A 15,903-nucleotide genomic window follows, 5' to 3' on the forward strand; every position below is an offset into this window, starting at 1 on the left:
GGTATTTAACTGCATTCATTAGGCAGACAAAGGAAACAATACTGACCCAATAAAAGTTGGAGTAGTCTCAGTCTGAGTCTTCACTTGAGAATATATTCACTATGAGACTCAAAATAAGCCAGCTCACTTCTCTGGAATTTTGTCACCTCTCAAAAGGGAAAAGTACATAAAGCTGTCTGAAGATCACCCCATCATAGTACACATTAACAAAGTGATTCTGTATCATTCTATGATTAATAAGGAGATAATTATAAACATTCCCTAAGACAGGGTTATTAAAATGTTCAATAGTAAGGACTTTATGAACTTATCTAAACTTTAGGAATATGTCAGCAAATGTAGATGTGATCTTTATAATGGTAATAGTCCAGAAGTTTCTTTATAGCAAAGAACATGTAAACAGGAGAGCAAGCAGCAACTTTCAGCTTCTTTCTCCATTTTTTCTTTATGAGAAATAGGAATTTGATCTTTAGAGATTAGTTTTGTCCTAAGCATGAAAAAATGACTTTGATAGGGTTCTCTTAGTAGAAATAATGCAAATTAAGATATAACTGGAAAATTATTTAAAGTATTTAAGCTTCTAACTTTCCAGAGAGAAGAACATCACATTTCATCATAGTCTAGGAAGTGTTTGGACACTCTTTTTCCAAACTACATGTGTATACACAATGCATATAAAAGGGCACAGACTGGTTACTTTAGAGAGTAGCAAATTTGTCTAGTGTTTGGTTAGAATGACTGCCAACAGCATGCCTGACAATCACAGACAAATTGGCTTAGTCAAGGGATCAGCAAACTTCTTCTGTTAAGGGACAAAGAGTAAATATTTTAGGCTTTACAAGCATATGGTACCTGTTGCAACTACTCAGTTCTGTTAATATAATGAAAAAGCCACAGATAGTATGTAAAAGAATTGGTGTGGCTGTTTTCCAATATGGCAGGTTGGACTTGGCCTGCAAGCCATAGTTTGCCACACATGGAATAGATTTGAGGGCTCCGAGGATTGACTCCTTGATTATTGAGGAATTCACCTTAGTTCTAAGGACTAAGAATATCAAAAGTTCTTGGAAAGGTAAAGGAAAGCTTATACAGATGAACAGCATTCCTAAGGGAGCAAAATTGTGCCAAATGTAATTTGCCTGTCCAAAACAGAAACTGGCTGAGTTTTGGACACAAATCCAGCTGTGTGAAGCGTAACTGGATGCCTGAGATGTTTCTGGGAGTCCTGACATTGTATCCAAAAGTACATGCTGGGGTGGGTCTTGGCTAATTATGAATATGATGTTGAGCCTGGCTGGTGTGGCTCAGTGGATTGAGCGCGGGCCTGCGAACCAGAAGAATATGATGTTGAGAGCTGGTAGAATTAGAAAGGCTAGCCAAAGTTCAAGAGGCCATTCAGAGGGTAAATGATATCTGTAACTTTGGTTGGGAGTATTAAAAAAGTTGCTTTGGGAGCATTTTAGTTATTTTCTTAGTCACTGACTAAGTTTCCTAAGTGATTAAAAAATTTTTAACCAGTGCTCCCTTCGGCAGCACACATACTAAAATCAGAATGTTACAGAGAAGATTAGCATGGCCCCTGCACAAGGATGACACAGAAATTTGTGAAGCGTTCCATATTTTTTCAACAAAACAAACAAACAAACAAGCAAAATATAACCCAAAACACTGAAATTGAGAACAGGCTGACAGTGGCTAGAGGAGAGAGAATTTCAGGTGAAAGGAGTGAAGGGTTTGCAGGAACAATTATAAAGGACACATGGACAACAATAGGGGGTGGGGAGAGGTGGAAATGGGAGGAAGGTGGGGAAGGCTTGGGGGTTGGGGTGAGAAGGAAAAGCAGAAAATGGTATCTAAAAAAAATTTTAACCACATTTTTAAGGATACGTACATGCTTGGCAAAAGATATTGTCTGCTAATTATGAAATAAGTATGATTTTAGTCAACAATCAAGAGTTCATCACAAAAGTTTACTGAAAAGACACATCTCAGACAACTAGAGACTACTGAACGGTATATGCTTCAGGGAAAAGAAACTGCATCCAGAAGGGAGGGGTGATATGAAGAGGAAATAGTAAAAGAAGTAATAAACATATGAACAAATTTAAAATAAAAAAGGATGATGTAATGGGTACTAACTGAGGGTGGGAAGAGTTTCTTAAGATAGTGAAGAATTTTCTGAGGGGGTAACATTTAAACTAAGAGCTAAAAGGACTGGGCAAGATGGTGGCTGGTGAAGTGGGTGGTCCCACATTTGCGTGCAGATAAATCAGGACGAACAACTGGGGAGAGAGACAGACCGTGCAACCCAAGGTTCCAAGTGGGGAAATAAGGCCTCAAAACCTGAGTGAAAAAACCTTCGGGGTTGAGGTGGCAAGAGAAACTCCTAGCCTCACAGGAGAGTTCACTGGAGAGACCCACAGGGTCCTAGAATGTACACAAACCCAACCACCTGGAAATCAGCACCAGAAGGGCCCAACTAGCTTGTGGGTAATGAAGGAAGTGACTAAAAGCTGGCCAAGAGCTGAATAAGCTTTTGCTTCTTAGACTGCTCCGCCACATAGAGAGCCACAATGCAGCAATATGTGTGTTGTCTCACCCTGTTGAACACCTAAGGCTCTGCCCCTTACTTCGTAACAGGTGCACCCAGACAAAAAAAAGGGGGGGCAATGAAGAACAGATCAAAGTTCCAGAAAAAATACAACTAAGTGATGAAAAGAAAGCCAACCTATTAGATGCACAGTTCAATACTAGTAATCTGGAAGCTCACAGATTGGTTGAGTATACTCATAAAATAGAGGAAAAAGTGAAGGCAATGAAAAGTGAAATAAAAGAAAATGTACAGGGAACCAACAGTGACGGGAAGGAAACCGGGGCTCAAATCAATGGTTTGGACCAGAAGGAAGGAAGAAAGAAACATTCAACTGGAACAGAATGAAGAAACAAGAATTCAAAAAAAATGAGGAGAGGCTTAGGAACCTCCAGGACTTTAAATGTTCCAATATCCAAATCATAGAAGTGCCAGAAGAAGAGGAAGAGCAAAAAGTTAAAAATTTATTTGAACAAATAATGAAGAACTTCCCCAATCTTGCAAAGGAAATACACTTCCAGGAAGTCTAGGAAGCCCAGAGTCCCAAAGTGGTTGGACCCAGGGAAGTCTACACCAAGGCACATCATATTTACTTTACTCAAGATTAAAGATAAGGAGACAATCTTAAAAGCAGCAAGAGAAATGGAGACACTTACCTACAAAGGAGTGACCATAAGACTCAGGTGATTTCTCAAAAGAAGCCTTGCAGGCAAGAAGGGGCTGGAAAGAAGTATTTGAAGTCATGAAAGGCAAGGACCTACATCCAAGATTACTCTATCCAGCAAAGCAATCATTTAGACTGGAGGGGCAGATAAAATGCTTCTTAGATAAGGTCGAGTTAAAGGAGTTCGTCATCACCAAGCACTTATTATATGAAATATTAAAGGGGCTTATCTAAGAAAAAGAGGGAGATCAAGAATATGAACAGTAAGGTGACAATAGGCTCATAACTCTCAACAACTGAACATAAAAAAAAAACACCCAAAACAGGAACAAACTGCGCGAAAGACTGGAGCGGGAGGGGAGTCACAGAGGTGGAGATCGCATGGAAGGTTGTCAGCAGGGAGGGTGAGGGAGGGAATGGGACAGGAGGTGTAGAAGCCAAAGAACTTATATGTGCGACCCATGGACATAAACTAAAGGGGGGAATGTGGGTGGGATAGGATGTGCATGGCAAAGGGGAGTAAGGGATGGGAAGTGGGACAGCTGTGATATTATAATCAATAAGATATATTTTTAAAAAAGAAATATTGAGGCTTAAGGAGGATCTACATAATGCCAATGACGGTGATGTCAAAAATTTGAAGCAGGAAACTAGTTTCCTGACCTAAAACGAGACAGCAGCACATCTCAAGAAACAGACCCTTGTACACCTGTAACCCCTCAGATGTCAGACACCATGGTGTGCCACTCTTCATCGAATGTAGACCCGGCATTCAGTGAACAGGACTGAGAACATAATGGAACACTGGACAACAAATCCACCGCTGGAAATTTTGTGAATCTACTTTATCCAAAAAATGCAGAGAAGCTCCAAGTGAAGACTGCTGATCTTGGAAAAAATGCATGTTGGGTGCATAAACATTTCACTGAAGATATTCAAACATGGCAGTATTGCTTCTTAGAAATTCTAATAAGACCTGGCTATAGTAGTACCCCTGCTGACATCTGGGGCACGGCATGCATGGCCTTTGAACTGGCCACAGGTTACTATTTGTTTGAACCTTACTCAGGGGAAGAGTACACTCAGGATGAAGATCACATTGCATTGATCATAGAACTTGCGGGGAAGGTGTCTCATAAGCTCATTTTGGCAGGAAAATATTCCAAAGAGTTTTTACCAAAAAAGATGACCTCAAACACATCAGGAAGCTGAAATCCTGAGGCCTTTTTGAGGTTCTAGTAGACAGGGATGAGTGGTCTCAGGAAGAGGCATCTCACTTCACAGAATTTTACTGCCCGCGTTGAAGCGGTCCTCGAGAAGACCACCACTGCCTTTGCTTTCTCCAGCACCCCTAGTTCAACTCTTAAGCCCCAGCACACTGCAGCAGAGATCAAGTGCTGACCCTCCACCCCTCCACTTCATCCCTTCAAGCATTTCTCCCTTCCCTTCCCAAGATGAAGCTCTTCTTTCAAGGGTTTCTAGGGTTCGTTTGTTTTTTAATCTACCATGTTCATCTGGGTTTGCTTACTTGACCTTGAGGAGATTCCCCCACAGCCACTGGGCATCCTAGGTGAATTTGGCCTTAACTGGGCTTTGCCAAAGACTAATGGACTAAAATGTAGAACAGCCTCTTGCCCTGTACCCTGTCTTTCTATTAGGACATCCTTTAAATCATAAGCAGCCATTTTAAAAAGAGCAATGAAGATGTATAAGCTCATCCTTTTATTCACTGACTCTAAGGGTTAAATTTTCTAGTGCATATCCTGCTGCCAGCATAAGGATGAGAAGGCGGAAGGGGGTTACTTTTCTGCACAGAAGAGATATTAAACATGCTGTATCTGGGCTGCATCATTGTCCCAGATTGTTTCTGTTCTCTATGTTCACATTTTTTCTGTGACTTTTAAGCTATTGTCTTTTTTAAAAATGAGCTGTCTAAACACCAAATTTGGGTACCATTTTATCATTGTTCAAAACACTGTCATGTTCTCTTCATCCTTTAATAACTCTAAGAGTCTTGAAACTTCACTGATTTTTGATAGAAACAAAAACAGAACCACTGACTAGTAATTTCTTCAGAACCACAGATGTTTTGCAGTCCTTTCTTATGTGTCCCTATTGCCCTAACAGCAGAGAATTGATTGGCTCTTTGTTTTTTGTTTTTTTTAATCCCTGGCTGGCACTTGACTCATTTCACTTGTATTTATTGCCTCATGACTAAAGAATTCAAGATGACTCTAGAAAGGAGATCTGGACTTCAGAGAGTTCTCATCTAAGAAAAAAATGTCCTAGAGTTGTTAATTTTTTCCTAAACAGTTCCCAAACTTCTATTTACAGCTTTTACTTTGCCTTTCAAAATTTAGCTTTGAAGCAATTTCCCTTCGTGGCTTTGCCTTTTTCATTTTCTCAGAGGCTTCAGGTCCTAAATGAAATCCCAGGATAATAGTACCAAGGGGAGAAATGGGATGGCACTTTTTTCATTGTTTTGAGGGGGGTATTGGTTTGTTACTTTTGGTTGGTACGTTCAAGATTAGCCATCTGCTGCTGCTATTTGCTTGTATAATGGAAGTTTTTAACTGCAATTCTGAGATGACTGAGATGTACCCAAAGCTTTTCTTTTTTTTTTAATGAGAAAAATTTTTATGAATTTTATCGTAGGATGAGTCTCTCTCAGACTTGCCCTAGGCTACATATTCCTTTGGTTACATTGAAAAGCAAAAGGGGCATGACAGGTCACAGCCTCTTGTTTAGCTAGGAACAAGTGGGTCTTGGATACATACACAGAAAGAGGCTTTAAGGCAAGGGACATCTTCCCACATGTCCAACAGCTGCCACCGTTATGTGCAGAACCTCCCTCCACAAAACCAAACCTTAATGTGTTTTAGGCTGATGAAATCTACTGGCTCCATCCTGACAAGTCCGAGACACTGCCCAACCTCAGAGGTACACATGCCCCAGGAAGCTGGCAGCTGGCATGGTGTACCCTGAGACTTTTGTTGAGTGGCCTCAGATCTAGCACTGGAGCTGAGTTTGGATCTGTAGTCACATGGTAAACACTGCCTGCCCCCTATGTGATGACTCGTTGAGAACCTGCCTCAAACAACCAGACTACCATTTGAGTGTCTTTTAGTGGCTGAGCCTAAAAAGAAGAGGCATGTGGTGGCAAATCTTGGGATACTCTGGGCCTTTAGCTGACCTGTGCCAGGCCCAGTACTGGTGGCAGCCTGCCTAGATACACAGCTTAACCCCTTCCACACATACATAGGTCCAGGATAGGCAGCTACCAAACATGGATCACTTTGAAGCCCAGGGCTGGTCACAGGTGGCACCTGACACTGACCAGCCCTGGAGTCCCTCCCATGAAACCTCAGAACCAACACACCCTGGGAATGCTTTAGACTACATCAAATCACAATCCCATTAGCTTCACAGGGGCACACCCAAAGGAAGGTCTCAGCAGGCACTGGATGCAGATTGGGTGAATTCCCCTTTGTGGGGTCAGCCCTCACACAGTAGCTCATACACTGTGCTCAGAGTCAATACAGGTAGCCAGCCTGAGGATCAAACACACCTGCCAACAGGCTAACAATCAAGATTCAACTATAACAGGAGAACTTCCATACAACCTACTGAAAGGAGCACCCAGATCAGGTGGTAAGAAAGATTGTGCGAACACACAAGATCTGCTACATAAGGCCATCCTACCAAAACTAAAAACCATAGCATATCTACCTAATACACAGAAAAAAAATACAGAGAGGCAGCAAAAATGGTGAAACAAAGAAACATGCCCTGCCCTGGTGTGGCTCAGTGGATTGAGCATGGGCCTCATGAATCAAAGGGTGGCAGGTTTGATTCCCAGTCAGAGCACTATGTCTGGGTTGTGGGCCTGGTCCCCAGTAGGGGATGCACAAGCCACACACTGATGTTTTTTCTCCCTCCCATCCCCTCTGTCTAAAAATAAATAAATAAATTTTTTAAAAAAATCATCTTTAAGAAAACAAACAAACAAAAGAAACATGCTCCAAATGAAAAAGCAGGAGAAATCTCCAGAAAAAGAACTAAATGAAAAGAAAGACAAGCAATCTACCAGATACAAAGTTCAAAACACTGGTTATATGGATACTCAAGAAACTTAGGAAAAAATGAATATATTCAGTGAAAACTTCAAGAAAGAGACAGTAAGCATAAAAGAGGACACAGAAACTATAAAAAAGAACCAGTAAGAAATAGTGAATACACCCTGGCTGGGTGGTTCAGTTGGTTGGTATATCATCCTATACACTAAAATGTTGCAAGTTCAATTCCTGGTCAAGACACATACCTAGGTTATGAGTTTGATCCCCAGTCAGGAGTGTACAAGAGACAACTGGAGGCAAGTCATCAATGCTTCTCTCTCATAACTATGTTTCTCTCTCTCTCCCCCCAACCCCTCCCCCAACCTCTCTCCACCCCTCTTTCTCTCTCAGCCTGGCTACACTAATCCTCAGGTGAGCATTAAAAAAACAAAGAATACAATATCTAAAATGAATAGACTAGAAGGAATTGACAGGTTACACGAAGGAGATCGAATCAGTTATTGGGAAAACAAGGTGGCAAAAATACCCAACCATAGCAGCAAAACTGAATGAATGAATAAATGAATGAGAACAATTTAAGGGATCTCTGAACAACATCAAGTCTAACAACATCTGCATTATAGGAAAACCAGAAGGAGAGAGAGAGAGGGGGAGAAAAAAATAATGACTGAAAATTTCCCAAACTCGGTGAAGAAAAAAGTCACATAATTTCAAAAAGGACAGAGATACCCAAACAAGATAAACCTAAAGAGGCCCACACCAAGAGTTATCATAATTAAAATGGTGAAGGTTAAAGATAGAACCTTAAAAGTGGCAAGAAAAAACCAATACTTACAAGTGAGCTCCTACAAGACTATCAGCTGAAATCTCAACAATATTTCAGGCCAAAATGGGTGGCATGAAATATTTAAAGTGATGAAAAACAAAAACCTACAAATCAAGAATGCTCTACCCAGCAAGGCTATCATTTAAAATTAAAGGAGAAACAAAGAGCTTCCAAGACAAGAAAAACTAAAAGCACCATAAAACTGAAATAAAAGCAGACATACAGATGAATGGGACAGAACAGAGAGCCCAGAAATAAATCGACACCTACATGGTCAACTAATCTATTACAAAAAGGCAAAAAGATACAGCAGGGTAAACAGTCTGTCTATTCAATAAATGGTGTTGGGAAAACTGGACAGATACATGCAAGAAAATGAAACTATACCACCTTCTTATACCATATACAAGAATTAACTCAAAATAAATTGAGAAAATTAGGTAACATGAAAAAAGTGAAACTATAGCACCTTCTTACAACATATACAAGAATAAACTCAAAATAAACTGAAGACTTACATGTAAGACCCGAAACCATAAAACTAGAAGAAAACACAGACAGTAAACTCTTTGACAACTCTCTTAGGAATATTTTTTCTGATATATATCCTTGGGCAAGCGAAATTAAAGAAAAAATAAACAAACAAGACTACATCAAACAAAACAGTTTTACACAGTAAAGGAAACCATCAACACACAGAAAAGACAACCTCCTAAACGGAAGAAAATATCCACCAATAATATACCTGTAAAAGAAGGGGCTAATACCAAAAATTATAAAAAGCTAAAAAAATCCAATTAAAAGTGGCCAGAGGACCTGAGTAGACTTCTCCAAAGAGGGCAAACAATCAATAGACATATGAAAAAATGTACAATATCACTAATCATCAGAAAGATGCAAATTAAAACCACAAAGAGATGTAATCTCACATTAGTTGCAGTGGCTGTCATCAATAAATCAAAAAACAAGTGTTGCAAGGCTGTGGAGAAAAGTGAACCCTCGTGCACTATTGGTGGGAATTTAGATTGATGCAGCCACTGTGAAAAACAGTATAGAGGTTCCTCAAAAAATTAAAATTTGCAACTGCCTCATAACACAATAATTCCACTTAAGGATATATATTTAAAGAAATTCAAAATACTAATTTGAAAGAATATATATGCACTCCTATGTTCACAGCAGTGTTATTTACAATAGGCAATATCTGGAAGCAACCCAAGTGACCATCAGTAGACGAGTGGGTAAAAAAGCAGCGATCACATGTACAGTGAAATATTACTCAGCCATAAAAAAGAATAAAATCTTATCATTTGTGACAACATGGATGGACCTAGAGGTATTATGCTAAGTCAAATAAGTCAGTCAAAGACACATACCACATGATATCACTTATATGTGGAACCTAAAGAACAAAATAAACAGAACAGAAACAGACTCATAGACATAGGAAACAGACTGATAGTTGGCAGAGTGGAGTGGGTTTGATTGGGGACTCAAGAGTTGGAAAATTTTAGTTTAAGGTAATAGTTAATAAGCCTAGTAATTAATGCACATGAAAAGCTACTGTTTCAGAACTGCAGATATGGCCCATCTTAACTCCAGGAGACCACAAGCAACTGACTTTTGTGCTCCAGAAGAGACCAAATGCAATCAAGGTGGTATCCGAGCCATTGTGTTCCAAGGAGAGACAATCTGCCACCCGGGACACAGATAAAGAAAACGACCAGTTAGTGGATGACAGGATGTTGGGAAATTACTGGACTGCAGCTTTTATCTGATTAACCTCTTTCTTGAATTCCAAGTCCCTTCCCACACTTCTTTCCCTTGAATTCCAGACCCCTTACCTATTCTTTTGCCCCCTTATAAAAAAGGCTGGCTTGAAAGGAAATGTAAGACAGTCTGTTAGGGTACAAACCCAATGTCTTCTCAGATCCCCAGCCATCTGTATAAAATGCCCATAAAGATTCAATCCCTGTCTCGCTTACTGGGTCTGGTAGTGACAGGAAGCGTCAATGTCAGCTTTCCCAGTTTCAAGTTGGGGGCTGGGTGAAAAGGTGAAGGCATTAAAAAGCACAGATTGGTAGTTACAAAATAGTCATGAGGATATAAATTACAACATAAACAACATAATCAACAGTATTTTCTACATAACTATGTATGGTGCCTGATGGGTACCTGAAATATGAGAAGATGGATCAATTTGTAAAGTATATGATTGTCTAGCCACTATGCTTTATACCTAAAACTAAATTAAATGTAAAGAGTGGTTGAAAAATAAATTTAAACAAAAAGTCACACAACTTCTAGTGGTACAACTAGAATTCAAATCTTTGTCTGATTCCAGTGCTGGCATTTCACTCAATATATGCAGGTTCGGCAGGCAGTGCTTCTAAAAATGTTAGTGAAAAAATTTCCACCTAATCACACACCAGACTAACTATTAAATTGATTTCTCTTGATCAAAATTAGCCAGATAGAAATGATGCCTAATGGATACATTACTTAATTGAGTGGTATCCTGTCACTAGTTATTTCCACGTTCCAGTCCATTTTTAATACGACTGCCAGAAAAGATTTTATTTCAAAAAACATATAAACCCTCACACCACTTTCCCTCTTAGAGACTGTTTCTGTTAGTAAATTGTTTCTACAAGATAAAGCCCAACATTTCAACATATAGTGCAAGACTCTTCACATATAGTCTGTCTTACTGTCTTGGAAATCCTTAAAGGTTTTCTTTTCAGAATGCATTTACACATTGTTAATTATTGATGTAGACAAAAAAGGGGCCACATACTAAACCTGACAAGCTCAGAGAAGGCCTACATGACAGCATGTCAAACTCAAGAGACCTAAAGTAACCATAGGATGGTCTGAAATTAGAAACTTTCTAACTAAAAGCAGGTGAATCTTTACCTTTATTGAGCCTGTCTATTGCCTTTCACATTTATGATAACATTCCTTTGGAATGCCAAATTTTCTTTTCCTGGACCCCTCAAACTACAGGCACTTCACTACATGGAGACCACAAACCCCCTCATTGTACTGTTACCGTGTTAATGGTTGGCTGTTAACTATCCTGTACCTGCTTATGTAAAAGAAGTGTGTGCCTAGCATTTTACTTTTTATCCAATGCCAGGTTCCCCATCTTTGCTTTCTCCTGCCTCCCTAATCTATCCCCAACAGATTTCATGTAACTCACTTAAGTCTTCTCTTTTGATTGTAATGTATAAAATGACACAAAACTGCCATTTTCTGGAACATTTTCTCAATCTGTTGAAGTTTTCCTTCCCAGCAATAGTTATCAGTTTGGCTCCAATAAACTCATAAAACTTTTTACAGGTTGGACATTCACATTGACAAAAAAAAAAGAGAGAAATGCTTAGGTATTAGGACAATGTCAAGTTCATAGTGGCAAATAGAAATTTTCAAAAATTCTTACTTTTGTCTGACGGCTTTAATTTTATCACTGAGAAAAAAATACTGTCAGTTGTTTCCCTTGATGTAACAGGCTCACTATATTCATTCATTCTTCTCTTTTTTTGGTATAGAAAACATCAGCCAAACACCGAAGTGTGAATAACCACAGTTGGCCTGCCACTTATTCTTTCAAGGTAGTCCACGGCAAAGGGGACTTTGTGAGTCAGATTTTGAAACAAACTATTTCACAAGTGTTTTTCCTTAAGAAAACTATTATACTTTGGTATCCAGCAGAAGTACTCTATGTGTACTTCCCATTTTATCACACAGAATATTTAAACAGACATATATTCAAGGGTTGAGATTTAATACAATAAACAACCTCCTCAAGGACATTCTTAGGTGAAACCAATGTTTGGGGTTTTTTTAAAGCTTTTAGTACAATATGGTGCCATGAATTTGATTTGTGCTAAGATGTAAGTAGTTTTACCCACTATTATTTTTGAGTCTCAGTATTATTATGCAAATGGTGAATTTTGCAGGGTCATTATTTGCACGAAACACATTTGTAGTACCACCAGTCTATTCATTATTCTTTTCCAGTCACCTGTCCAGCTTCTGTTTGCCATTAAGTATCTCTCTGATTTTGCACATTATTCTTTTCACCTACAATGTCTCTTCCAACCAGCTGGCAGAGTTCTAGCTGTCTTTTAAGATCTAATTTGCATTCAATTTCAGAGAAGTCTCCTTTAAGCTGATTTCATCATCCTGATCTTTGTGCTTCGGTACCACTCCATGAATACATTGGTTAAGCACTTATCCCATTGAAGGCAGAGGGGCTACTAACACTTTCAAGCACCCTTTATAAACTAGACTCTGTGTTAAGTCTTTTGCACATTTTCTCATTATCCTCTAATTAACTCTACATAACAGGTATCACTATAGCCACTGTATGCAGAAGGACCTGACAAGACAGCTGAAGTCATATCCAATTATTCCAGCAGTGTGAAAATCTTTCCCCCCTTTATTCCTCTGGCACTATTAAATATTCAATTTACACTGACTAGACAGTTGAATAAATGAACTTAGTGACACTCTAATCCCATTATGAAAGGCCCAAAGTCTCTCATCTTTCAGAGCCTAGGGTCTGGCCTGCAGCATAGTACTTTTCATTCCTTATATATAGTTTGGATTTAGAATCATTTACTATATAAAACACTTGTATTTTCATTTCTCCCAATAGTGTATTTCCAGGCATGTCATGGTGATATAATGGTTACACTACCATCAAGCCAGAAACACACATGTGAAATCTGACAGTAATGTTTTTTCTCTCAAAGTTGTTTCAAGTAAATACCAATAGTATCTTCAAGTAAATGAGGTGATTACTGTAAAGATAAATGGTGTATAATTCTCAATAAAAACATGAGTAATCATGTTTTAAACTTTTTAAAAAGCCAAAAATAATTTTTTGTAACACCTTTTCTACTTAGTCTGGGACATTATTAAATGTAGTAACTCCAATATGCTTCTAAGAAAAGCCTAATACCTAAAAACTGCTTTATTTAGACCATAGCACATAATCTTTACAATGGTGGTGAGATCAGTGGTTTGAAAAGTGCAGCCGCAGGACCAGCAGCACCAGGATCTCTTGGGAACTTGTTAGAAAGTATAAGGACCCACCTCAGACCTACTGAATCAGAGTCTGTGGGAGTGGGGCCCAGCGATTTGTGTTTTACCAGCCCTCCAGTTATTGTGATGCTAGATTAAACTGAATAACCAAACGGGTAAACCAAATGTATCATCTGGACTCATAGATGTTACCTATAAAGAACTGATCAATTTTGGAAGATATGGCCCATTTACAATAAAATCTGTGAAAATACAAGCTGCCATATAGCAAGGGGTCTGCCATGCCAAGGGTCTGGACCACCCTCAAGCCCATACACAATGGCATGCAGCCAAAGAGAAATTGCACAGAGAAAGGCCAAATCATTCCCTGGCTCTGCCTTCCAGGATGCACATAAATAATATACCACCGATATACTTAATAAGAAGCAAATCCATTTACTGATCTGCAAGAACTATCTGCCATTCTTTCAAAGGTAACACCATCCATGTGCTGTTAAATTCTCTTCTTTTCTAAGGAAAACCCTAACCTGCAATATGTGCATTTTATTACTACTGGAGTACAACACTCTATCACCCACTTTCAACCACCAATGCCAAGACTATTCTTCCCGGGAATAGATTTATAAGCACTATTTTACTTGCTTTGTTATTACATGGATTTAAAAAAACCACAGGAATTTGCTAGCAGTTTGACAAGTATTTGGTGATATATAAAAAGCTTATTTTAGTAAAGAATATATATAAAACTTCCTAGCATTTTGCTAGAAAAAGTGACGATGGCATTAACTCCAGTTTTCTTTGTATTTTTCTAATGAAAACCTGGTGAGAGAATCTGCCCCTATCATTAGTTTACTGTCTTTGCCAGAGAGAAGACCAAGCCTGGTTGAGAAGGTTTACTCTAGGTCAAGCAGGAGGAAGACTCAGAATCAAATGAATGGAATACTCAGGTCACAGCTTTGATTAAGAATAAAAAGGACAGGGGATATAAGGAAATCATCCCATTTACTAGAAACATGGGATACCAGTTTCTTGTTTTTATTAGTAGTTCAACAAGTTTGCATAAAATATAAATGAGAAAGAAAAAACTTAAACTTCTTAAATGTAAATGTCTATTTTAATGATTACAAGTGAAAACATAAAAATTTTGTTTGAGCTTGTGTTAGCACCTGAAGTTGGGGCGGGGGTGGTAGTACATATTTCAACAGTGGGTGGTGGGGGGATTCCCCCTGAGAAGTTTGGGGTCTAAACCCCAAGCTTGGCTCCCAAGCCTATAGCACTAAAGATAGAAAGGAACCCAGATAACAACCAGCTGTGAAAAGCAGCAGGGGTTCTGCCTGCTAGGGAAAGATGGCTAGAGATGCAAAGAGGCTCTTAAGGGCCAACACACAAAATTTTGTTTGCAGCCACTTACCCTGGGCTCCAGCAGAGGGAGGGCAGAATGGATTAGAGATACTTGAGGAGAGTCGGGGACTGGTGGCTCTGGGGAGAGCACTAAAAGAACAGCTGCCAGGATCTCTGTGCTGAGTCATTCCCTCCACTGCAGAAGCCAGAGCACTCGCTTCCAAGTGGCATCAGCCTGAGGGGAAGTAATACCTCCGTCCACAGGAATTACTTTGTACCATCATAATGAGCAGCTTAACCTGGGCTGCTCATTATGGCTTGATTAGTTTAACAACTAAGGTGGAAAACAAAAAGAAAGAGCCAAAAAGGTAAGACAAGAAACAGACCCTAAAGGAAAGACCAAGAGAATTCTCCAGAAGAAGAACTAGCTGAAATGGAGGCAAGCAATTTATCAGATAGAGAGTTGAGAGTAATTATTATAAGGATACTCAACAGCATGAAAAAAGACACGGAAACCATGAAAAAGGACCAGTCAGAAATAAAAGAATATAATATCTGAAATAAATAATATACCTGAATGAATAAAGAGCGGTTACATGAAGCAGAGGACTGAATCAGGGATTTGGAAGACACAGTAGAAAAAAACACCCAAGCAGAGAAGCAAAAAGAAAACAATTTTTTTTAAATGAGGAGAGCTTAAGAAACATTTGGGACAACATGAAGTATAACAACATCCGCATCATGGCAATACCAGAAGAAGAGAGTGAGCAAGGGATCAAGAACCTATTTGAAGAAATAATGATGGAAACTTCCCTAATCTGGTGAAGGAAAGACACACAAGTACAGGAAGTTCAGAGAATCCCAAACAAATTGGACCCAAGGAGGCCTACGCCGAGACACATCATAATTAAAACGACAAGGCTTAAAGAGGAGCAGAGAATCCTAAAAGCGACAAGAGAACATCAGGTAGTTACCTACAAGGGAGCACCAATTATACTGTCATCTGATTACTCAACAGAAACATTTCAGGCCAGAAGAGAGTGGCGGGAAATATTCAAGGTGATAAAAAGCAAGGACCTAACCAAGGCTAGTTTACCCAGCCAGGCTATCATTTAAAATGTAAGAAGAAATAAGGTGCTTCCCAGATAAGAAAATGCTAAAGGCATTTGTTTACATCAAACGTGTACTGCAACAAATATTAAAGGGCTTGCTTCAAGAATAATAAAACAAAAAAAAGAAAAGAAAAACAGAGGAAAACACTCTAACCATAAAATGGCACTATATACATATCTATCAATAATCATCTTAAGTATAAATGCTCAGACTGAAAGACAGATGGTAGCTGAATGTATAA

At 39.0% G+C, this 15,903-nt stretch overlaps 1 protein-coding gene and 1 non-coding gene across 3 annotated transcripts in view; one reads left to right on the forward strand and one right to left on the reverse strand.

The window, feature by feature from the left end:
* Positions 1 to 15,903, reverse strand: part of PEAK1 (pseudopodium enriched atypical kinase 1) — a 206,666-nt gene that overhangs the window by 75,511 nt on the left and 115,252 nt on the right. The gene's annotated exons all lie outside the window — the stretch shown is intronic.
* Positions 1,518 to 1,624, forward strand: LOC118987848 (U6 spliceosomal RNA). Its single transcript, XR_005066652.1, has one exon. It is a non-coding gene; the product is annotated as a U6 spliceosomal RNA (small nuclear RNA).

This window comes from Sturnira hondurensis, unplaced genomic scaffold (assembly GCF_014824575.4).
Source record: "Sturnira hondurensis isolate 20B ecotype Veracruz unplaced genomic scaffold, ASM1482457v3 Scaffold0005329, whole genome shotgun sequence".
NCBI classification, from domain to species: Eukaryota; Metazoa; Chordata; class Mammalia; order Chiroptera; family Phyllostomidae; genus Sturnira; species Sturnira hondurensis.